This window comes from Prenolepis imparis, unplaced genomic scaffold (assembly GCF_030444845.1).
Source record: "Prenolepis imparis isolate NDT839.2.m4 unplaced genomic scaffold, iyPreImpa1.0 SCAF_18, whole genome shotgun sequence".
NCBI lineage: Eukaryota > Metazoa > Arthropoda > Insecta > Hymenoptera > Formicidae > Prenolepis > Prenolepis imparis.
In genome coordinates, this window is record NW_028141176.1 from 346,831 (window position 1) to 367,541 (window position 20,711).

A 20,711-nucleotide genomic window follows, 5' to 3' on the forward strand; every position below is an offset into this window, starting at 1 on the left:
ATTTGAATTAGCAACAGGATTATGCAATCAAGACTCCGTGGAACATTTCTTTTCCAAACTTCGACAACGCGGAGGATTTAATTTTAATCCGACCGCAAGAATGATACGACTTTCCATCAGGCACATACTTTCCACGGGATATATTCAAACGAGTGACAAAGGCAATGTACAATGCCCAGAAACAGAGACTCTTATTAATGAACCGAGTAAACTTACTAAGGTTATAGAAAATGTTATGGAAACCAGCAGTACAGCTCCAGAATATGAAGTAGATCAAAACGATAAGTTACTTGCAGAGGATGCAAATATAATCGACGAATATTTTGATAACGAAGATATCGAAAATGATGAGCAACATAGCAGTTACGATGACAATGCTATAGCATTTTTTCGCTGGATTTGTGGCACGTAGAAGTTTTCAAAAAAGTAATTGTGAAAAATGCCGCGATGTTATGATGAAAACGCCAATGGACAAGTTAACAGCAAATGAGAAATACATACAATTTAGAGAATATCCGAATGATGATGAAGACGCTCCGACAATTACAAAATTAGTACGCCCAACAAGTTTTTTTATAAACATAATGAAAATACAGTTATTAGTGTTTAATAAAACATGGCAGCATTATTGGGGATCTACACAAATTCTTGATAAAATTGTTGCGGAGTGTATGGAAGAAACAAATAAAATACATGCTACATGGTTTGATATTAATTACGAGTGTTATAATTGTTACGTCCTGTGGACTCCACGATTCTTTTCTTTCAAAGAACGCAAGGCGATGATTGAAAAATCACAGGCGTGGGAATAAGACTATGATCTGGCAGGCGAAGCAGCTGACCGGAGACGGTTAATCGAATAAATAAAAAAAAGAGATATATACATACCAGATGTAACTCGCGGTGCCCGAAATTTTGCTTTGACTAGTTGACAACTCGCGCTTGAAAAGCAATAAAAATTTTTCTTTTAAAGGAAAATTTTACTTAAAAAGTAATAAAAACTTTTTAGGAGGAAATCTCCACTTGAAAATCAATAAAAATTTAGAAGAAAACTTCCACTCGAAAACGAATAAAATTTTACCAGACTAACAACGATAACCGAATCCAAACAAATGCCGCCTGACAGATCACCGAGATAATCTCGAGAGGATAATAAAAATATAAACCTCAACAAATTCTCCATTGGTCAAAACCTAGGGCCCTAAACAAAAGCCCTGACCAATCCCGGTAAACTTTTAAAGTCAAGAGACGCCTCCGGGACTGAAAGGGCGTTATTGAAAAATTCCCTATTCGTCAGGAAATATTAACAAACTAACGGGAAGGAGGAGCAAGAAGGTATATATACCCGCGACATCTCTCAGAGAATCTCAATCTTTTTCTCAAACCTACGCGGATCATTCGCGAAAAGTTATACCACCATCCTTCGAGTCCGTAAATTGTTCGAATCTCGAACTCGTGAGCATTCGCAGTAACACTTGTGAGATCATTGTGTGCTCAGTGCTCACCGACTACGACAATTTTCGCGAGTGAACAACCGTGAGTGGAACACCATCCTCACGGAGGAGTCCTTAGCCAGATTCACACCTGGGAAAATCAGAATAGCTAACACCTACCTACGCACTCAATAAGTAGTAAGTGACCCTCTTAAATTCCTAATTTTATTTTATTTTATTTTTTTTTATTTCTTTATTTTAAAAGGAATAACTCTCGGATCTTTCAATTATTCATTTATCTAATTTTAAGCGCAATCATTTACTTCTCTGAAAACTATCTTAGAATCCCATTAACTCTCCTCTTTTTCCTTCCCAAAAATCACTCAGATTCTTTGCGTTAGCGAAGTAATCCATGATCTTCTCCCCTTTCCCAAAATCACTCAGGATTCTTTGTGTTAGCGAAGTAATCCGTGATTTTTCCCCTTTCCCAAAATCACTCAGGATTCTTTGTGTTAGCGAAGTAATCCGTGATTTTTCCCCTTTCTCAAAATCACTCAGGATTCTTTGCGTAGCGAAGTAATCCGTGATTTTTCCCCTTTCTCAAAATCACTCAGGATTCTTTGCGTAGCGAAGTAATCCGTGATTTTTCCCCTTTCTCAAAATCACTCAGGATTCTTTGCGTAGCGAAGTAATCCGTGATTTTTCCCCTTTCTCAAAATCACTCAGGATTCTTTGCGTAGCGAAGTAATCCATGATTTCTCCCCTTTCCCAAAATCACTCAGGATTCTTTGTGTTAGCGAAGTAATCCGTGATTTTTCCCCTTTCTCAAAATCACTCAGGATTCTTTGCGTTAGTAAAGTAATCCGTGATTTTTTCCCCTTTCTCAAAATCACTCAGGATTCTTTGCGTTAGTAAAGTAATCCGTGAGTTCTTTTCCCCACCTCTCTTCTCTTCAACTTTATTTAATTTAAGGAACAGAGAAATAAATGAGGAAACATTTATATAAAAATGTTTTTCATTATCCCTTGATCTAAGAATTTCCGAGAAATATTCTTGATAAATCCCCCTTATCAATTATTCCTTATTTCGTTCGTTCCCATAGTGAACGAACTCCGCAAACGACCCTCGCGAGCGGCAGCTAAATCAGCGCGAAACCGTCGAAACCGTCGGTTGAGGCGAGAATTGACTCGGGCTACTGCGGGACTGCGCGACGATCTCCATCTAACTCGCGAGACACTAGAAAGATGGACTCAGAAGCACACTAGCATATCCAATAACTTTTCGAATACCACATTTAATATAAACACACCCATATCTCCCTATCAACCTAACACCTCCCCCATTTCCAAACCGGAAATCCAAGAACCTCCACGAACCCCTTCCCCCTCCCCTCTCGAACTAACAGAAGGAGACTCCCGATTTCCGTTCCCTTCTTATTCTCCCGTACCACTAAATTTCAGCGCATTCCTTCCCCCTTTTTCCAAGATCCACCTGAGTCCCCCGCTGAGTTTCAGCGGAGTCCCTCTCCCTTCTTTCGCGATTCGCCCGAGTCACCCGACGAATCTCAGCGGATCTCATCCCCGCTCCCCCCTTGTTTCTCCGAACCACCGAGGTCCCCTTCCCCCGCTCCTTCCACTATCATCCTCGGGGATTCTCCTCCACCCACCCCTACTTCCTTCGAAGCTCAGGAAGAAACCAAAGAACTCACGGAAGAAGAGTTCCGAGACTGGTTAATTGACCAGTTACCAGAATTAGCAGATGTCCCCGAGGACTCTTTCGTAATCGGACCGGGTGTCCCCGTTCAGCTCCTATTAAGGTCCTATCCCCGCTCCACTATCGAATTCCTCTCGTAAAACCCGTGGAACACATATACACACACACACGCATATGTATACATAGATATCCATGTTAGATAAAAATAATTGTATTACCAATCGGGACCTTAAAATTTAAACAATAACACTTTCCCTCGTTGTTTCGATTGACGCCCTCCGTACTAATGTATCACCCGCGACCCATACACATACGCTCACACTTTAGCAACTAAGTCCGTCGATTATATTATTATGTATATAATCTCTTTCGTCACTATATTAGGAATAAACTTATAAATTTCAACACAAATGATTTTCATTTATTAGCAAGCCCGTTCCCACTCATTCCCGTAAACCAAGATCGCACAAGGTCCCATCCTGCGCAAAAGAGATTAAATTCTCTTGCCGAAAAGGGACCACCGAGCGAACGGCCCTTTAAATAGAGTAAGAGCGACCCTTGCGGTCGTTGACCTATTTGGGCCCAGACGTTCGTTCGGGTCGAAATGACGGATAGTCTGCCGTCGTTCGAAGATAAATTTAGTTACGTCCTTCCTTTCGACTCTTCCTTCCTTGAGTCTAGACGTAACATAATCATCGAGTGCAAACATTAAGATATATGATTACTGTAAAAATATACTCTCGCACTAGATACAATAATCGCGCTGGAAAAAAAACTAGTGCACCTCGCAGAAAAGTGAAAAATTTTTCAAACAAGTAAAATAATTGCGTAAAAATTAATCAATGGAAAAATTGATGAAAGGAATATATGAAATACTTAACAATCATGTTAAGCATGTGTAAAAAGACTGCAACCGAGCAAAATAATTAAGAAAGAAATAAGGAAAACTAGAGGCAAATAAACGTGTAAAAGATTAAAAAAGGAAATGTACAAAAAGCAACAGAATTTAAGAAAGAATTAAGAAAACTAAAAAAAGAAAAAGATACAAAAGAGAAAGAAGATGAAAAAAAATTATAAGAAAAACTAAAAGGTAAGAAAAAAGTAAGAAAAATATTAAAAGAAATTACGTAGAACACATATATTAATCCTTTCTTTTGTTATGTTTACTTGTATCATGATATTGCATTGCAATAACGCTCAAATGCATAGAATATTAAATATTTGCAAATTATATTACTTTTTAATAAACATCATTTTTAAATAATAACAAAAATAAGTATAAATTTTTCAATTTCGTAGTAGAAGATCGCAATCACAGTTGAAACATTAGCATAAATCACAAACTGCCATCAGGTTCTATCACGGATTAAATAAATAAGGTTTAATATGCGATCATGCTAAGAAATTGTAAAATCGTAAGCATTTTTGTTATTAGCAATAATGTGATACAAGTAATAGTAGTGAGATTTAAAGAACATATTTTAACAATATAAAGATATAAATCATTGGCATATGGTATTCTATACATAGAGGGTAAGAATTAATGAATACATAAAATATATCGCTCATTTGCTGTCACAATGATATAGCTCAAAAATTGTTATTTTTTAGGAGACACGATTTAATAATAGTACATGTAGCAACTTTTCTCCCTATGCTGATAACTTAAAAATTTTTCATTTTTGAGTTCTGTCATTGTTGCAGCAAATGAGCGATATGAGTAATATAATTTCTTCAACCAAGATAACAAAAAAGATGTTCTCAAATACACATGCATGTTGGGAAAAAGAGACATCAAAAGCATATATAAATGATAATTATTTAAAGGAAACCTACAGCATGTAGTGTAGATTTAGTGTAGATTTAGTGTAGATTAGTGTAGATTTGATAAGACTTAATGGTCTGAGATTTAGGGGCTGCGCACAATAAAAAGAATAAAGAACAGGGTATAAAAAAACAGAAATCAGGAACGGGAAATAAGAAATAAGGAACAGTTCAATATCAAATATATGAAATGCAATTTAGTAACGCAGAATTTTGTCTATTCTCTATTCCTGTTTCTTTCTATTCCTTATTCCTTTTATTGTGCGCAGCCCCTTCTGCAATTGTTTCAACAGTGATTGCGATCTTTGCGTCATGTTCATTCATATGCCAATGAGTTAATTATATATAGTTATATTAATTTAATAAAAATGTATTTATTAAAAGTTATGTAGTTATCATTTTTGATACAAAAAGTTTGTATTTCTTATGAATGTGTCCTACGTAAAAAAAACATTTCGTTACATAATTATAATAAAATAACATTATTAAGTAAATGTTAAGTATATAACAGTTATGTTATATATTAATCTTTACAGTCTTAATATAAATATATTTATTGATAATCAATTGTTCATAAATTAAAGCGTGTGCAACAACTTTTGCTTCATGCATTACATAAAAATAGTGGATTAGGCCTATTGGGGAAACCACTATAAAAAAAGCGCACCATGCTATCTACCGCAAGGTGGTGGGGAAATGATAGCGCTTCAACATTTTCTCGCAATGTAAAGGACGAAAAAATTTATTGTGTGTAATCTCACAAGGGGACAACCTCGGACCTCCTGAATATTGCTTAACTTTTAATATGTTGTTACATACCTCTTCCATTAATACAAGGTACAGTAACTCGTGTCAATATATAATTAATAAGATATCATTGTTGAAGTTTCCATGTGCCTATAATGTACTGTATCGATAGAAAGGAACGTTAGATAACATGCGTAGCTGAGCAAGTGAGACGACGAGCTAAAATTTTGAACGTTTCAAGTTCGAATCCTGCTCTTTAATTCTTTTTTCGCTTTTTTTTCAGGTGTATTTAAATAATTTATTATGTGTAAGACAATAAATTAATAAATTATTAATTTATAATTATTAAAATTATTACATATTTTTCAACAATTTTACAATTAGGAAAGATAACAATTTTTTTATGAAAAATGAAAAAATATAAGATTATTTAATTTATTATTAATTAAATATTTTGAAATTCTGGAAAAAATTTAATTACTATATTAATAATCAAAGATAATACAAACTTATAAAGTTCTAGCAAAGAAAGCAAAATTGTTAAAAAATGTGCGTATAATTTTAATAGTTATGAAATAATAATTTATTAGTTGATTGTTCTTATACAAAATAACTTATTTAAATACATCTTTGAAAAAAAACGGGAAAAAAACTGAAAAAAGCAGGGTTCGAACTTGAAACGTGCAGGATTCACCGGAAATAAGTTGGCGCTGGGAGTACATATTTTTTAATAAACTATAGCTCAAACGATTGCTCCTTCATTGCTCTATTAGAATCAGCGATTGCTCTTTTTTTAAAAAATAATATTTTCTTTTATATTTACAAAAAACCTAAAATTTAAAAATTTAATTAAAAAACATATTTCTAATAGTTTTTCGCAACTATATGCAGCATAAAACGATTGCTCCTTAATTGCTCCTTATTGCTCCATTATTATTTCCATTACGATTTATTGCATTTTTATATCAAAAATTAATAAATTAATTATTTCACAAGCGACATCGCCACCTACCGGCCGTCTATCGGAACTGCAGGCTCAACAGCCAACGGCGGGAATATTCAAACACAAAATTTGTTTATAACTGTACCACAAAGAGTTTAATCAATGTTTCTAATTGATTTTTCGATAGACTGATTGCTCCTCGTTTTCTTCATTAGAATATTCAATCGCTCCATTCGTATAATTATTTTTTCATGATATATTAACAGAAAACCCATCATTTTCTTGGAAATACATATTTATCATAGTATTTTTTGGCACAATTTGATTTAAATTTTTTCTGGAATATTAAAATATTAATGTGCGTCAATGTAAATTAATATAAGTACGTTTAAGCCCCTCGCACAATGCCAGGCAACAGGCAATAGGAACAGGAAATAAAAAATATCCACCAATAAGAGCAGGGAATAGATATTATTCCCTGCTTTTATTGGTGGATATTTTCTATTTCCTGTTCCTATTGCCTGTTGTCTGGCATTGTGCGAGAGGCTTTATCGTTACGTATTGTTCCTCGCCGTCCTTAAACAGGACTAGACATGTTTCACATGTTTCAACACGTTACGCACGTCTTTATCTGAATATTTTTTAATTTTTTTTTTTTACCTCTTACGGAGTTTTTTTACTGCTGCATATACTAAAAATCTCATTCTCTAAATAAAAAATATCTGGTAAGATTGACTAAAGTTATATTCGTAAAAAAGAAAAAGTAACGCATTATTGCGCAACCATTTTCCAATATTTTTAGGTTCGATTGCACGAATGTTATTTTGGCTTTAATCGAGACTTAAATATGGATCTATTTTTATCTTTCTTTGTAAATAAATAAAAACATATTTAAGTCTCGCTTAAAACCAAAATGACGTAAATGACGTTGATGCAATCAGGTCTGTTGCGCAACGATATAATGATAATGACCACGTGTTACGAAATTAGAACCCTTGCATAATATGAAAAAAATTTTTTATTTTAAATGCAACACAACTGAAAGCAAGATTAATATGTGCAGTTCTGTATGTTCACAATGATAAATTTCAAAACTGATATATTTATGATTTTTTCAGGTAACGCGTACAAATTCTTATGCTATTATGGAAGCAGAATTCTTTGCTGTTGCTACATTACGCTAAACTGATTTGTTTTAAATGGAGCACAATTAAAAGGAAGATATTCTCATGCAGCTGTGTATGTTCACAATGGTAAATTTTAAAACCGATATATTCCTATTAATTTTCTGTGTAATTATCTTGTAAATAGTTAATAGTTAGTTATAATTTTTTCAGGTATCGTGTACAAGTTCTTAACATTACTGGAGATGAAATTAACTATTTTAAAGTTGTATTTGTCGATTATAGAAACAGAATTCTCTGATATTGGCACATTACGCTGGCTTGATACAATATGCTATATTGGCATCCGTTTTAAATGCAGCACAACTGAAAGCAAGTTTCTCTTGTATCTGTATGTATTTAAAACATTAATTTATTCTGCATTAATTTCTTGTGTAATTATTCCTGTAAGTTTATAATTAGTTATGATTTTCAGATATCGTGTACAAACGCTTATGCGATTATGGAAACAGAATTCTTTACTATTGCTACATTATGCTAAACTGATTTGTTTTAAATGCAATACAATTAAAAGGAAGATATTCTCATGCAGCTGTGTATGTTCACAATGGTAAATTTAAAACCGATATATTCCTATTAATTTTCTGTGTTATTATTTTGTAAATAGTTAATAGTTATGATTTTCAGGTATCGTGTACAAATTCTTATGTGATTATGGAAGCAGAATTCTTTGCTATTGCCACCATTACGCTAAAATAATGTTTTATATGCAGCACAATTAAAAGCAAGGTTATATCATGCAGTTCTGTATGTTCACAATGGTAAATTTTAAAACCATATTCCTAATGATTTTCTGTGTAATTATCCTCTAAGTTAATAGTTAGTTATAATTTTCAGGTAACGTGTACAAATTCTTATGCGATTATGGAAGCAGAATTCTTTGCTATTGCTACATTACGTTAAACTGATTTGTTTTAAATGCAGTACAATTAAAAGGAAGATATTCTCATGCAATTGTGTATGTTCACAATGGTAAATTTTAAAACCGATATATTCCTATTAATTTTCTGTGTAATTATCTTGTAAATAGTTAATAGTTAGTTATGATTTTTCAGGTATCGTGTACAAGTTCTTAACATTACTTATGGCACGCCGTTTTACTTTTTAATAGCAAGCATTTTAAATACAAAACTAATAATAAATTTCTGATTTTAAATTAATAAAAAAATTGTTCGGAGACATTTTTATTATGTAGAGATATAAAAAAAATTATTTAAAATGATATGGAATGTAAATTTTATCTTACCAGCATAGGTAAAGATAGGAGTTTTAGGGCATTATTATTATGTGCTGACATAAATATAATTCATTTTTATTACATAAAAACAAAATATTTTTATTTTGTAAATAAATTATTAAAAATTACAACAAATTTTTTTATACACACATTAAAAATATACATTATCAAAATATTGCAAGTAAATCTTGCTTTTATATTTTGTAATTTATATTATATTGCATTTAAAATGTGCACATTTTTATTAACATTTAGAAGTAATATACAAATTATTTTTTTATATCATCTAGAATTGTGTGTATTTAAAATTATTTTGTGAAATTATTTTTATGCAAAAAAGATAATTTAATACCTTTCTACAGATTGCAATTTTATTTTATTTTATTTTTAATATTTTCAAGAATTATGAAAGATTGTATAAAATTAATTTTTGAAAATAAAATTCTATTGGGACATTACAATAATTCAATAAATTAAAATTATATTGCGACATAATAATAATTGGCTAAATTAAAATCATGTTTGGACATAAAAATAATTCCGAATTTTTATTATGTCATGACATAATTTTAATTCATCGAATTTTTATTATGTCGCGACATAATTTTAATTCGAACTGGTGATTTTTTATTCTACAATATTGGCAGCACTGAGTTGTGACAACGCGCGAATTCTATGGCGCGAACAGTGCCAATGAAGTAACTTTCCCGCGTGTTTGCCTAAAGGCCTGTGTCCACGATCCGAGAACTCGGTCCGAATTCTAGAGTTCCGAGAAATGTGTAGCCAATTAATTTGCAGCTTTTACGGAAAAGCAGCAATTTTATTGGCTACACATTTCTTGGAACTAGAACTCTCTGTTGCTCTCTGTTGTGAGTTACTGCTCGAAAGGTGTTTGTCCACATAACCTCAGAAATAATATTGTTCGGAAAATAATCTTGAAAATAAGCTTTTTGGAAAATTTAAGTTGAAATGTCCGATGAAAGGGAAATTGCTAATCGTTTGTTGACGATAGCAACTAGTGCATGTAGTGAATCAACACAAGAAGAACAAGACTTTTCATCTTTGGTGGCAGCTACTCGAAGAAGTTTTAGAAGGAATAATGTTATATCTAGTCCACGTAAAGGTAGAAAGAGAAAACTAGCACATGCTGATTTTTTTCCATCTAATACAGAATTAAAATTTTTAAAACAGAGAGTATTAGGTATAGATTATTTATTGAATTATTCGAATTATATATATAATTATCGAATTTTATTTATATGGAATAATTATTGTATTATTATAAAATTGTGTATTTCTAGGTTTAGCTGAACAGCCACTCGAGATAGAAAGACATTCTTCATTTGATAAAATAAAGGCAGATATTGTTTCAATTTTTCATCCTCATATCCAAAATTTGTTAAGAATGTGTGGCTTTCGATTGGGAAAAGTAGAGAGAACTAAGAAAATCACTCTTATACAAGATATTCAAGATGGAGCAGATTTGGAAAAGAAATTAATTCAAAGCAAAATCGTCATATTGCCTTTAAATGATTTTCCAAATGATTTGCCTCTTGTTGAAGATAATTCTTTTTCTGTTAAAACGAATAATAATTCTATTCATACGTGTCAGGAAGATAATGATTCTGATCATTTGGAATCAGAGCAAATTTCGTTGAATAATTCAACTGTATCACGATGCACAATTACTCGCCAGTCAAGATCAACAACAATGCAATATCAAATAATTGAAAATCATTTTGATGAAGGTAAAGAGGAAGGGGAAGAGGAAGATGATCAATTAAGTATGTAATTAAAATTATATGTTATTTAATAATGTAGATATATATATATATATATATATATATATATATATAATTTAGTAATGTAGGGATATTCTTTACAACTGTAAAAAAAGATTTTCAATATTTATGTTATATTTGACGACTTGATTTTAAAAAATAATAATAAATTATTAATTTAAGGTACCAAAGAGGAAACTAATAATGTGGAGACATGCTTTGTACTTCCGTCCCTTCCAGAAGATACAGAAATAATCACTATTCAAATATCAAGGAGTCATTGTTTTCATGATTTAATGAATATATACATGGATGAGAGTAGTGGTATAAGGCCGGTTCTAACTCAGGTCCTCTGAGGGGGGGTGAGGGGCGAGGGGAACCCAAGGCGCGGGGGAATGACGTCACGCGGGGAGGGGGGAATGACGTCACGCGGGAGGCGTCCGCGATGAACCGCGAGGGGTCCGCGGGGAGGGGGAGCGTCCGCGATTTTGGTGCCGGGTCCGCGAGGGGTCCGCGGGGAGGGGGGAGCGTCCGCGATTTTGGTGTCGGGTCCGCGAGGGGTCCGCGGGGAGGGGGAAGCGTCCGCGATGTTAGGGTCCGCGAGGGGTCCGCGGGGAGAGAGGAACCGTGAAAGACCGCGTGGAGCTTGATGGGTGAGGGGTCCGCGGGGAGAGAGGAACGCGAAGGAGAGCGCGAGAGCTGATGCAGTGAGGCATATATGCAAGAGCGAGAGAGATAGCGGTCGCAAGATAGTGCGAGATGGAGAGGTAGCGAGATGACGCGAAGGAGAGCGCGAGGCGCACGCGAGCGAGATATCGCAAGAGAGGCGTATATGCAAGAGTGAGAGAGATAGCGGTCGCGAGAAAGAGAGAGATGTCGCGAGGCGCACGCGAGAGAGGTAACGCGGCGAAGGAGAACGCAAAGAGAGAGGCGTTCGCAAGAGAGAATTTTTAATAATATTTTAATATTCTTAATAATAATAATTTAATATTTTTTAATTAATAAGATTTTAATAGGAGGAAAGGAGAGAGGACCTATTCTAAAATAAATTATATATTTTTTAATATTTAAAATAATTTTTATTATATAACTGTGTGTGTGTATGTGTGTGAATTTAAAATATAAAATATACAATATATAAAATATAAAATATAAATTAATATAAAATGTAAAATATAATAATACAATAATAATATAAAAATATAAAATATATACAGCAGCGCGATGGTGGCTGCGAGGTGATGGGTGTCGGCGGACGTCGGTGCGGCACGTTGGTGCAGCGGCCGTGAAAGGCTCCTGCATAACAGAAAAAAGTTTTTTTATTAATTAATTTAATAATTTTTAAATATTTTAATTTATTTATTATTATAAAAATAAAGAGACTTCCACAGATTACCAAGAAAACTCGATTGCAGTAAAACCGGGATTGGGGCGATGGTGAGCGATGGTGGGACTCCTACATTTTATTTATAAAATTAATGAGACTTACATGTATTGCATACTGGACACATATTCCGTGTGAACATTTGGTCCAGCGGGCTATTGCACTCGCTGCACCATCTCCCCAAAAGCTGTTCAAATCTCCCGGTCCTGTGAATGCGGACGACGTCAATCTCCACATATAGATCTCGTAATCTAATGAAACATCTTGTGCACAACATAACTCCATCCCATGGACAATAATAAATATGTATTGCACACATTCTCGTACTATCATCCATGGCGATGATGTCCGCTGTGCACAAGCTGTGCACTCTTCTCTCGCGAGTAACGTAGCCACACTCACTATCGTAATCGGAATCGTTCGCGGGCTCAATTTCAACGTCCGAGCCCATTTCAACGTCTGATATAGCATCAAAGTCTGATCCAACTTCAACCACTATCACCTCATCATCACTATCATCAATAATTATAACCTCGTGCTCCATTACTAACAGTCTGAAACTTTATGATGGATGTACGAACACCACGGGGTTAAAAAGCCTCACGTTAAAAAGAGTAGGGAATGTATGACATAAGAATTAGCTTGAACGCTCACTCGGTACATGAGATAAGAAAACAGATGGTCCGAGACAAAGATTCCATGATGAGAATAAGCATATGAATAATATTTAAAATTGAAACGACAATCGAACGTCAATAGAACCACGTTCGAACCACAATCGAACCTCGATCGAACCACGTTCAAACATCAATCAACCACCTTCAAACCACTTTCGAACCACTTTCATACCTCGATCAACCACCTTCGAACCACTTTCGAAGCATGATCAACCACCTTCAAACCACTTTCGAACCACGTTCGTACCTCGACCGAAAACCAATCAACCATCTTCAAACCTCGATCGAACCTCAATCAACCACCTTCGAACCACTTTCAAACCACGTTCGAACATCGATCGAACATCAATCAACCACCTTCGAACCTCGATCGAACATCAATCAACCACATTCAAACCTCAATCGACTACATTTAAAATTATAACATAAGAATGCTGTCGCATACTGAAATTAATACGAGCACGTGTGGACATATAATTCTTGTATGCATATGAGGAAAAGGAGAGAGAGAACAAAGAGAATATTATTTTAATATTAATTTATTCAAAAAAAGGGTGTGGCGAATCATTGCGATGATTTGACCACCAATTAAATATTTTAAATACATTATCTAAAGCGCAATTTTTTACATGTTTATCGCAACGTAGGCTATAGGTAGTATCTAAGTTGTTTAAGGTAGGAATATCTTCATAGTTTGCATCCAAGGTCTCAATAATGAAACCGTTTCTCGCATCGTCCATTATATCGGTCATTATATCGCGTGCCGGGGTGAGCAATCACTTCGTCCGCGGTGGCAGCTTCACCCGCTTCGCTGATTGGAGGTTTATCCACCGGGCACGTCTGGACGTCCTCCCGCTAAACGGCGCTCGCCGTTGGGGGGAGGGCGACCGGAGGTGTCGGCGATGCGGGGGAGCAGCCGAGACCCTTCCTCATGTGCTGGGGCACTGCGGGGTCCACGCCGCCGCGATACAGCAGAGGCACGATGCCGTCCTGCACCGTCTTTGGAGGGCTTGCCGCTTGCCGGGGGATAAGCGGGTCAACCGGCGTGTCGAGGGCGTTGACGGGGAACTTGGGGAGCTACGGCCTGACCTTGTGGTTAGGCACGAGCCCTCCAAGAGTGTCGTCATATGCGACGTCACGGTCCCCTTCGAAAATCGGCTGGAGGCTTTCTATGAGGCTAGGGTGAGGAAGGTCGAAAAGTACTCACCTCTAGCGGAGGAGCTCCAGCGGAGGGGATACCGGGTCGTCGTGACGGCCTTCGTCGTCGGCGCGCTCGGCTCATGGGATCCGATCAATGAGGCGGTGCTCCGAGAACTGCGCGTGACTAACGCGTACGCCTCGTTGATGCGCCGCCTCATTGTATCGGATACTATTCGCTGGTCAAGGGACATATACGTGGAGCACGTGTCCGGCGTGCGCCAGTATGCTGCTCCCTCTCGTTCCTCCGCGAATGGGGTTATCGCGACTCCGCCGCGAGCGATTCGCCGGCGTTGGCCCATCGGCTGATGGTCGTGACACTCCGCGATTGAATTATACGGGAATGAATGTCGCGTGTCCTGCTCACATGGTATGCCTGTTTTTGTGACTGAAAGTATGCGTATGTGCGCTTATTCATTTCTATTTATTTTTTGCGACTGTATTTTATCTTGCGACTGAATGCGCTTATTTATTTTAATTTATTTTTTGCGACTGTGTGTATGCGTGCATGCGCTTATTTATTTTCATCTTGCGACTGAATGCGCTTATTTATTTTTATTTATTTTTTTGCGACTGTATCTAGCGACTGAATGCGCTTATTTATTTTTATTTTTTTCTTTGCGACTAATACTATTTATACTGTGCATGCGATGTGCATGAATGTGTTTGCGTGGATATGTGTGGGCTCCGTGAATGAATGAATGATAAGAATGAATCTCGCGTGATATACATTTTAATTATTCGCCGCGTGTCCGCCCTCGGACCTATTTTTTTTTTATTTTGCTTGCGTAGACCGGTGGCGGATATATATTGCATGCGTTGTTGGAGGATCGTCGCCCCGGTCAGTCAGTCGGGGCGATGATTTTTTATGACTTTTAACTCGTGAGATTGGGGGGGCCTAGGCCCCCTCAATACTATATTGCATGGTGCCCAGTGGCGGGGGGGGCTATTGTCCCCCGCCAATGGAATTAATATTGCACGCGGCTCTAAAGCCACTCTATTGTAGTACACCCTGGGGGGGCTGGCCCCTCCGGGGAACATTAATTGTGATAAATAAAAGGCTTTAATCTGTTCTTATCAGCTTAATATCTGATACAATCCCCATAGGGGATTCAGAATATTAAACTGATTTTTGGAACCGGGCGGGTGACCGGAGCTTGCTCCGACTCTGCCGCGGGTCGGCCTGGCATTGCAGTACCGTCAGGAATGGCCTAATGAGTTAACCTAAAAGTAATTTATATTATTATTGTGGTGGCTCATTAGCGGTGGACACCCGTACTGCACTCCGGCTCCCAGAAATCAGCGACGTATTCGGACGAGGGAATTAGTGTCGTGCGAGGAGAGCCGAAGACCGGGACTTTTTGCGTCGTGAGTGTGCGTGTTTCGCGTTTTCTTTTTCCGTTGCCCGGCCGCGAAGTGGTCATCGAGTGTCGCGACCGCGGGTGCCCTGGGAGTCCGTGTGCCACGTGGACGTGCGGTGCATTTGAGGTTAGGGAGCGCGGGTGCGACGTGCGGGCGTGTGTGGTGTGTCGCGTTCCGACGGATCGCCGCGGACGCGTGGTTCCGCGGTCCGTCGGCGCGTGGTTCGCGAGCTGAAGATCGGGTGCTCCGTTGCACGTCGCACCCCGCGTTCCACGTGTGATCCGCGTGTGTGTCGTGTGCCGACGGCACGTGTCGGGAGTATCGCGCGGTCCGTCGGCACGTGGTGCACCGTCCGTGCGTGTCCACGTGTAATCCGCGTGTGTGTGTCGTGTGCCGACGGCACGTGTCGGGAGTTTCGCGCGGTCCATCGGCACGTGGTGCACCGTCCGTGCGTGTCCACGTGTAAATTCGTGTGTGCGCGTGGTGTGGTGTGGTGCGTGCCGACGGCACGTGTCGGGCACGTGATCGTGCGGTCCGTCGGCACGTGGTGCGCCGGCCGCGCGTCCTGCAATAATCGTGCAATACATCCGGCGACAACCTAGAGAGGTTAGGGGCGCGTGGGTGCGGTTCGCGAATGCACCGTGCGTCCAACTAATTTTAATTTAATTTATTATAAACCGCCTGATTAACCTCTGCCGAGTCAAATTCATATTTTTTTTGTTTTTATTTATTTATTTATTTGTGCGTTCGCGTTACCCGCATGTGTTCGCGTGACTCGGCGGATTGATCGGGCGGATTTACTAAAGCCTGATTCACCGGTGTAAGGCCTGATCCACAGGTCATCGCGGCATGACACACGGGCAGAATCCCCAGGAGGTTGTCCTCGATTATCCGGTAGCGGGGAAGGTAAATGTCCCCGGTGCTGGCTAAGCGAGGACAGCGTAATTAAGTCACGAGGCGAGTTCTGCGACCCGGCGCATCTCGCTAAACATCTAAAGAAATGCCACCCGGGGAACACCCTGCAATATAAGTGCGCGACGTGCGAGTTCCGGGGCACCGGGGCCTATCCCCTAAAATCGGTAAAGGCGCACTTTGACAGGGCGCATGCAGGGGCTCCCTCGGGTGGCGCGCTGGGTCGCGGAGCGAGCGGCACCCGTCGGAACAAAAATATTAAAGTCGATGTGGTTTCAGGTGCGAGGAGCCGGACATCGGACGCGGCCCCGCCGCCGACTTCAGCGTCCGGAGAGTCGTCGCGGACCCGAGTGTCCTCGCGGCAGCCCAGGCTGCACTTCACGGCCCCTGTCACCTCCACATCGCCACCACCTACAGCGGAGGCCCCCTCATATGCGGCCGTCACAACAGCGAACCCGGCGACGCGGAGAACGTCGCCGGCAACGAGGGCGGCCGCCTCCCGAAGGCCGCAACCAACGGCGGAACGTGCCGCGCCGTGTGGAGCGACGGCCGTCGCTCCTGGCGCCGGGGTGCGTCCGCCGACCACAACATCCGGTGGCAGGCTGTCATCAGGTAAGCGTAGCGTCCGCAGCAGCAGCCCGCCTACCACGTCCAGAGGGGCACGCGCGCTTCCCCTCGCGTCATCCAGAGGGGCGGTGCCGAAGAGGATCACGGCTCCCTCCGTGACCCCGCCATTTGCCACCGGTGCGGCGGGGTCGTCCAGGAATCGGAGGTCGAGCAGCGTGCCTCTCGAGAAAAGCGGCGCGTCAAGACCGGCGCGCTTGCCTCCCCGTCCGTCGCCGATGAGCGACGATTCGCCTCCCTTCGGCGGCAGCGGAGGCACACGGAGAAGGACGCCCGAGAGGACCCCGCCAATCGTCATCCGAGCGGGTCCTTCCACCAGGAGCAGATCTCGGGCGTCCAGCGTGCCGGTCGAGAAGAGCGACGTGGAAGCGAGGCGACCCGCCTCGTGACCCACGAGATCCATGCGGAAGGACGCACCGTGGGGGTCGCACGTACCAGCCGCGTCGTCCAGGAGGACGGCGCGTGCGACACGACCGACCACCTCTGCCGGCCCCGCGGTGCGCAATCTGGACGCTGCGCTTTCGGCGTCGCGAGGCTCGGGGGGGCGCGGGGACCGACGAGGACGTCGCCCCTGCAGCGTGGGAACACGCCCCCCCACGGGGACCCCTGGCTCGCCGTGTATAATATGCGGCAGCCCTGCGGGGGTCCCCCTCATGACAATGCCACCGGCATTGCCCGCGACGTTGATGCCTGCCACCCTGACGACGGCGACGGTGACGACGACGACGTGCGGCTCCCCCGTCATGTCGACGGGGGTCCCCGCAAGGAGACGGAGCACTCCGCTCCGTTCTCCGAACCTCCCGACGATCGTGGAGGTACCGTCGCAGTGCATGCGGGCGCGCCCCGAGGAGGAGAGGACCCCCACGACATCCGGGGAGATGGAGCGGCGGTATCCGGCGGCAGCGGCGCTGGATTCGGAGGAGGACGAGGGGGCTTCGCGGGATGGGCCGTGGAGGGTGAGCCTGGGGAGAAGGGCGAGGCGTCGGATCGGCGACGACTCCTCGGATGAGGATAGTCCGGTGGCGGCGGGGCCGCGGGTGGTGCCCGGTCCCCCGCCACAAACGCCGGCGAATATTGTAAGACCATGCTCGGTGGTTTTGCAAAAAACGCTAATAAAATCGATTTCAGGTGTTCGAGTCGCGGGAGCTGCACCGCGGAGGGGCGACGCGGAGGGAGCCTCGGGTGGCGACAGCGGTAACAACGGAGCTGGACATCCGGGTGCTCGCGGAGATGCCCGCGGGGTGTGCCGACGGCGGGGAGCGGCGCCTGCGACCGGCTGCACCGGAGCGAGCGGGAAGTCACCGCCGGAGTCCATTGTGCGCGGGGGCGGGGTGCACCGCCGAGGTGGAGGTCCGCGGCGTGTCGGGGTGGCACCTGGCTGGCCGTCCGACGATCGACCGGCGCCTGCGGCTGCCGCAAGGCAGCGCAGGCGGGCGCGGTTGGTCGCCCGTGACGAGCTGGTTGGGCGGGCCGACACCGTCGCCTCGATTGCGGACCTGGAGGAGTTCGCGGCCTCGGTCGCGAACTTCCTCGGGGAGGACGCAGCGAGAGTGACCGGCGGCGATGCGCTTGACGCCCGCGACCGCCCTAGTCGGTCGCGAGAGGCGCGAGCGCGGCGTGGCGAGGGGGTTTGCCCGGCGCGGGGGGACGCCAGCGGGAGCGGGGGGCCGGCGCGGGCCGGTCCCTCGCAGTCAGGAGAAGGACGCGGGGACTGGGTGCGTGAAGCCACCCGCATACACGCGCTGTACAGGACGAACCGACGCAAGGCGGTGCGAGAGGTGCTATCGGGACCTGCCGACTTCTGCCAGGTGCCGAGTCGACAGGTCCGGGAGTACTTCGAACGACTGTACCGCGGAGGGCAGGATCTGGGCGGCGCCGCCGCGGAGGTGGAGCGCGATGACCCCTCGAGCCAGGAGGAGGAGGATGCTGCGTTCCTGATGGATCCGTTCAAGGAGCGAGAGGTGGATCGTCGGCTCCGGCGCATGACGAACTCTGCGCCGGGGCCTGACGGTATCGCCTACCGTGACCTCCGTGTGGCGGATCCCGGGGCGCGGCTCCTCACCTCCGTGTTCACCACCTGTTATAGGCTCGAGGCAGTCCCAGCGTCCTGGAAGACCTCCAATACAGTCCTCCTATACAAGAAAGGGGATCGGGAATCCCTGGAGAACTGGCGTCCTCTCGCGCTGGGTGACACGACGCCCAAGCTATTCGCCGCGCTCGTCGCCGACCGTTTGACCGGCTGGGCGGTCAGAAACCGTAAATTGTGTCCGGCACAGAAGGGTTTCCTGCGGGACGAGGGGTGCTACGAGCACAACTTCGTGCTGCAGGAGATCCTGACTGATGCGCGGAGGACTCGGCGGCAGGCGGTCGTCGCGTGGCTGGATCTTTCCAACGCGTTTGGCTCTATCCCGCACGCGGCGATCCGCCGCGCTCTCGTTCGCTCCGGGGCGCCGGGGGGCATTCGGAGTATATGGGACTCCATGTACGACAGGTGCTCCACGCGGGTGCGGACCGCCGGGGGTTACACCGCGCCTGTCTCGATTCGCTCGGGGGTTCGGCAGGGTTGTCCGCTGAGCCCGATAATATTCGATCTCGCCATCGACCCGGTGCTGCGTGCAGTCGCCGGTGTCGATGCGGGATACGATATATTGGGCTTACGCCGCAATATTTTGGCGTACGCGGACGACCTGGCGATCGTTGCCGATTCCCCTGAGGGAATGCGGCGGCTCTTGGCCGCCGCGGAGGGTGCGGCTTCGTCGGTGGGGTTGCGGTTCAACCCTGCCAAATGTGCCACCCTGCACATTGGTGCGGGGGCGGGCGGCAGGGTCCTACCGACGGAGTTCACCATCCAGGGACAGCCCGTTCATCACTTGGCGAATGGCGAGCCGTACCACCACCTTGGCGTGCCGACCGGCTTCGCGGTTGACGCGACACCGTTCCGGACCATCGGCGGCCTCCTCGAGGATCTTCGGGCGGTGGACCGATCCCTCCTCGCCCCGTGGCAGAAGGTGGAGACCGCGGCCTCTAACATCCTGCCGTGGATGGACTTCTTGCTGCGGGGAGCGGCCATGGAGAAGCGTCCGCTAAAGACCGCGGACCTGCAGATACGCAGGACGGCCAAGGCCTGGCTCAACCTCCCGCAGAGAGCAAGCGCGGAGGTAGTCTACCTCCCTCCCAGCCGGGGGGGCTGTGGACTGCTTCCGCTGGCCGACCTCGCGGACGTCCTGTCCGTCGCGCATGCCTTCCGTATGCTTACGGCTGGCTGCGAGACGGTCAGGGGGCTCGCGTGGGCGTCTCTGAGGGGGGTTGTAGCCAGGCGCATCGGCCAACCACCTAACAACGTGGATGTCGCGGCTTTCCTCTCGGGCTCGCTCGAGGGGAGGCTACGCGACGGAGGAGAGCGCTCTCTGTGGTCGAGGGCTCGGAACGCTGCCCGGAGGCAGTCCGACAGGTTAGCGCTCCGTTGGGAATGGTGTGCGCCGACCGAGGAGCTGGTCCTGGTGTGCCGAGGATCCAGGGGCGCGACGGTGAGGATACCGCCTGGGGCCCGTGCTCAGGTGGTGACCCGTTTGCGCTCTGCTGTGGCGGCGTGGTACGAGACCACCCTCCTCCGCAAGCCTGACCAGGGGAAGGTGTTCGAGGTGTCATCGCGGGCCGGGGTGAGCAATCACTTCGTCCGCGGTGGCAGCTTCA

General features: G+C 43.9%; 2 pseudogenes; both read left to right on the top strand.

The window, feature by feature from the left end:
- Window positions 1-100: 100 nt before the first annotated feature.
- LOC145946659 (uncharacterized) lies at window positions 101-3,965 on the top strand (annotated as a pseudogene).
- Window positions 3,966-15,159: 11,194 nt separating this feature from the next.
- Window positions 15,160-15,340, top strand: LOC145946706 (U2 spliceosomal RNA; annotated as a pseudogene).
- The last annotated feature ends 5,371 nt before the right edge of the window (window positions 15,341-20,711 follow it).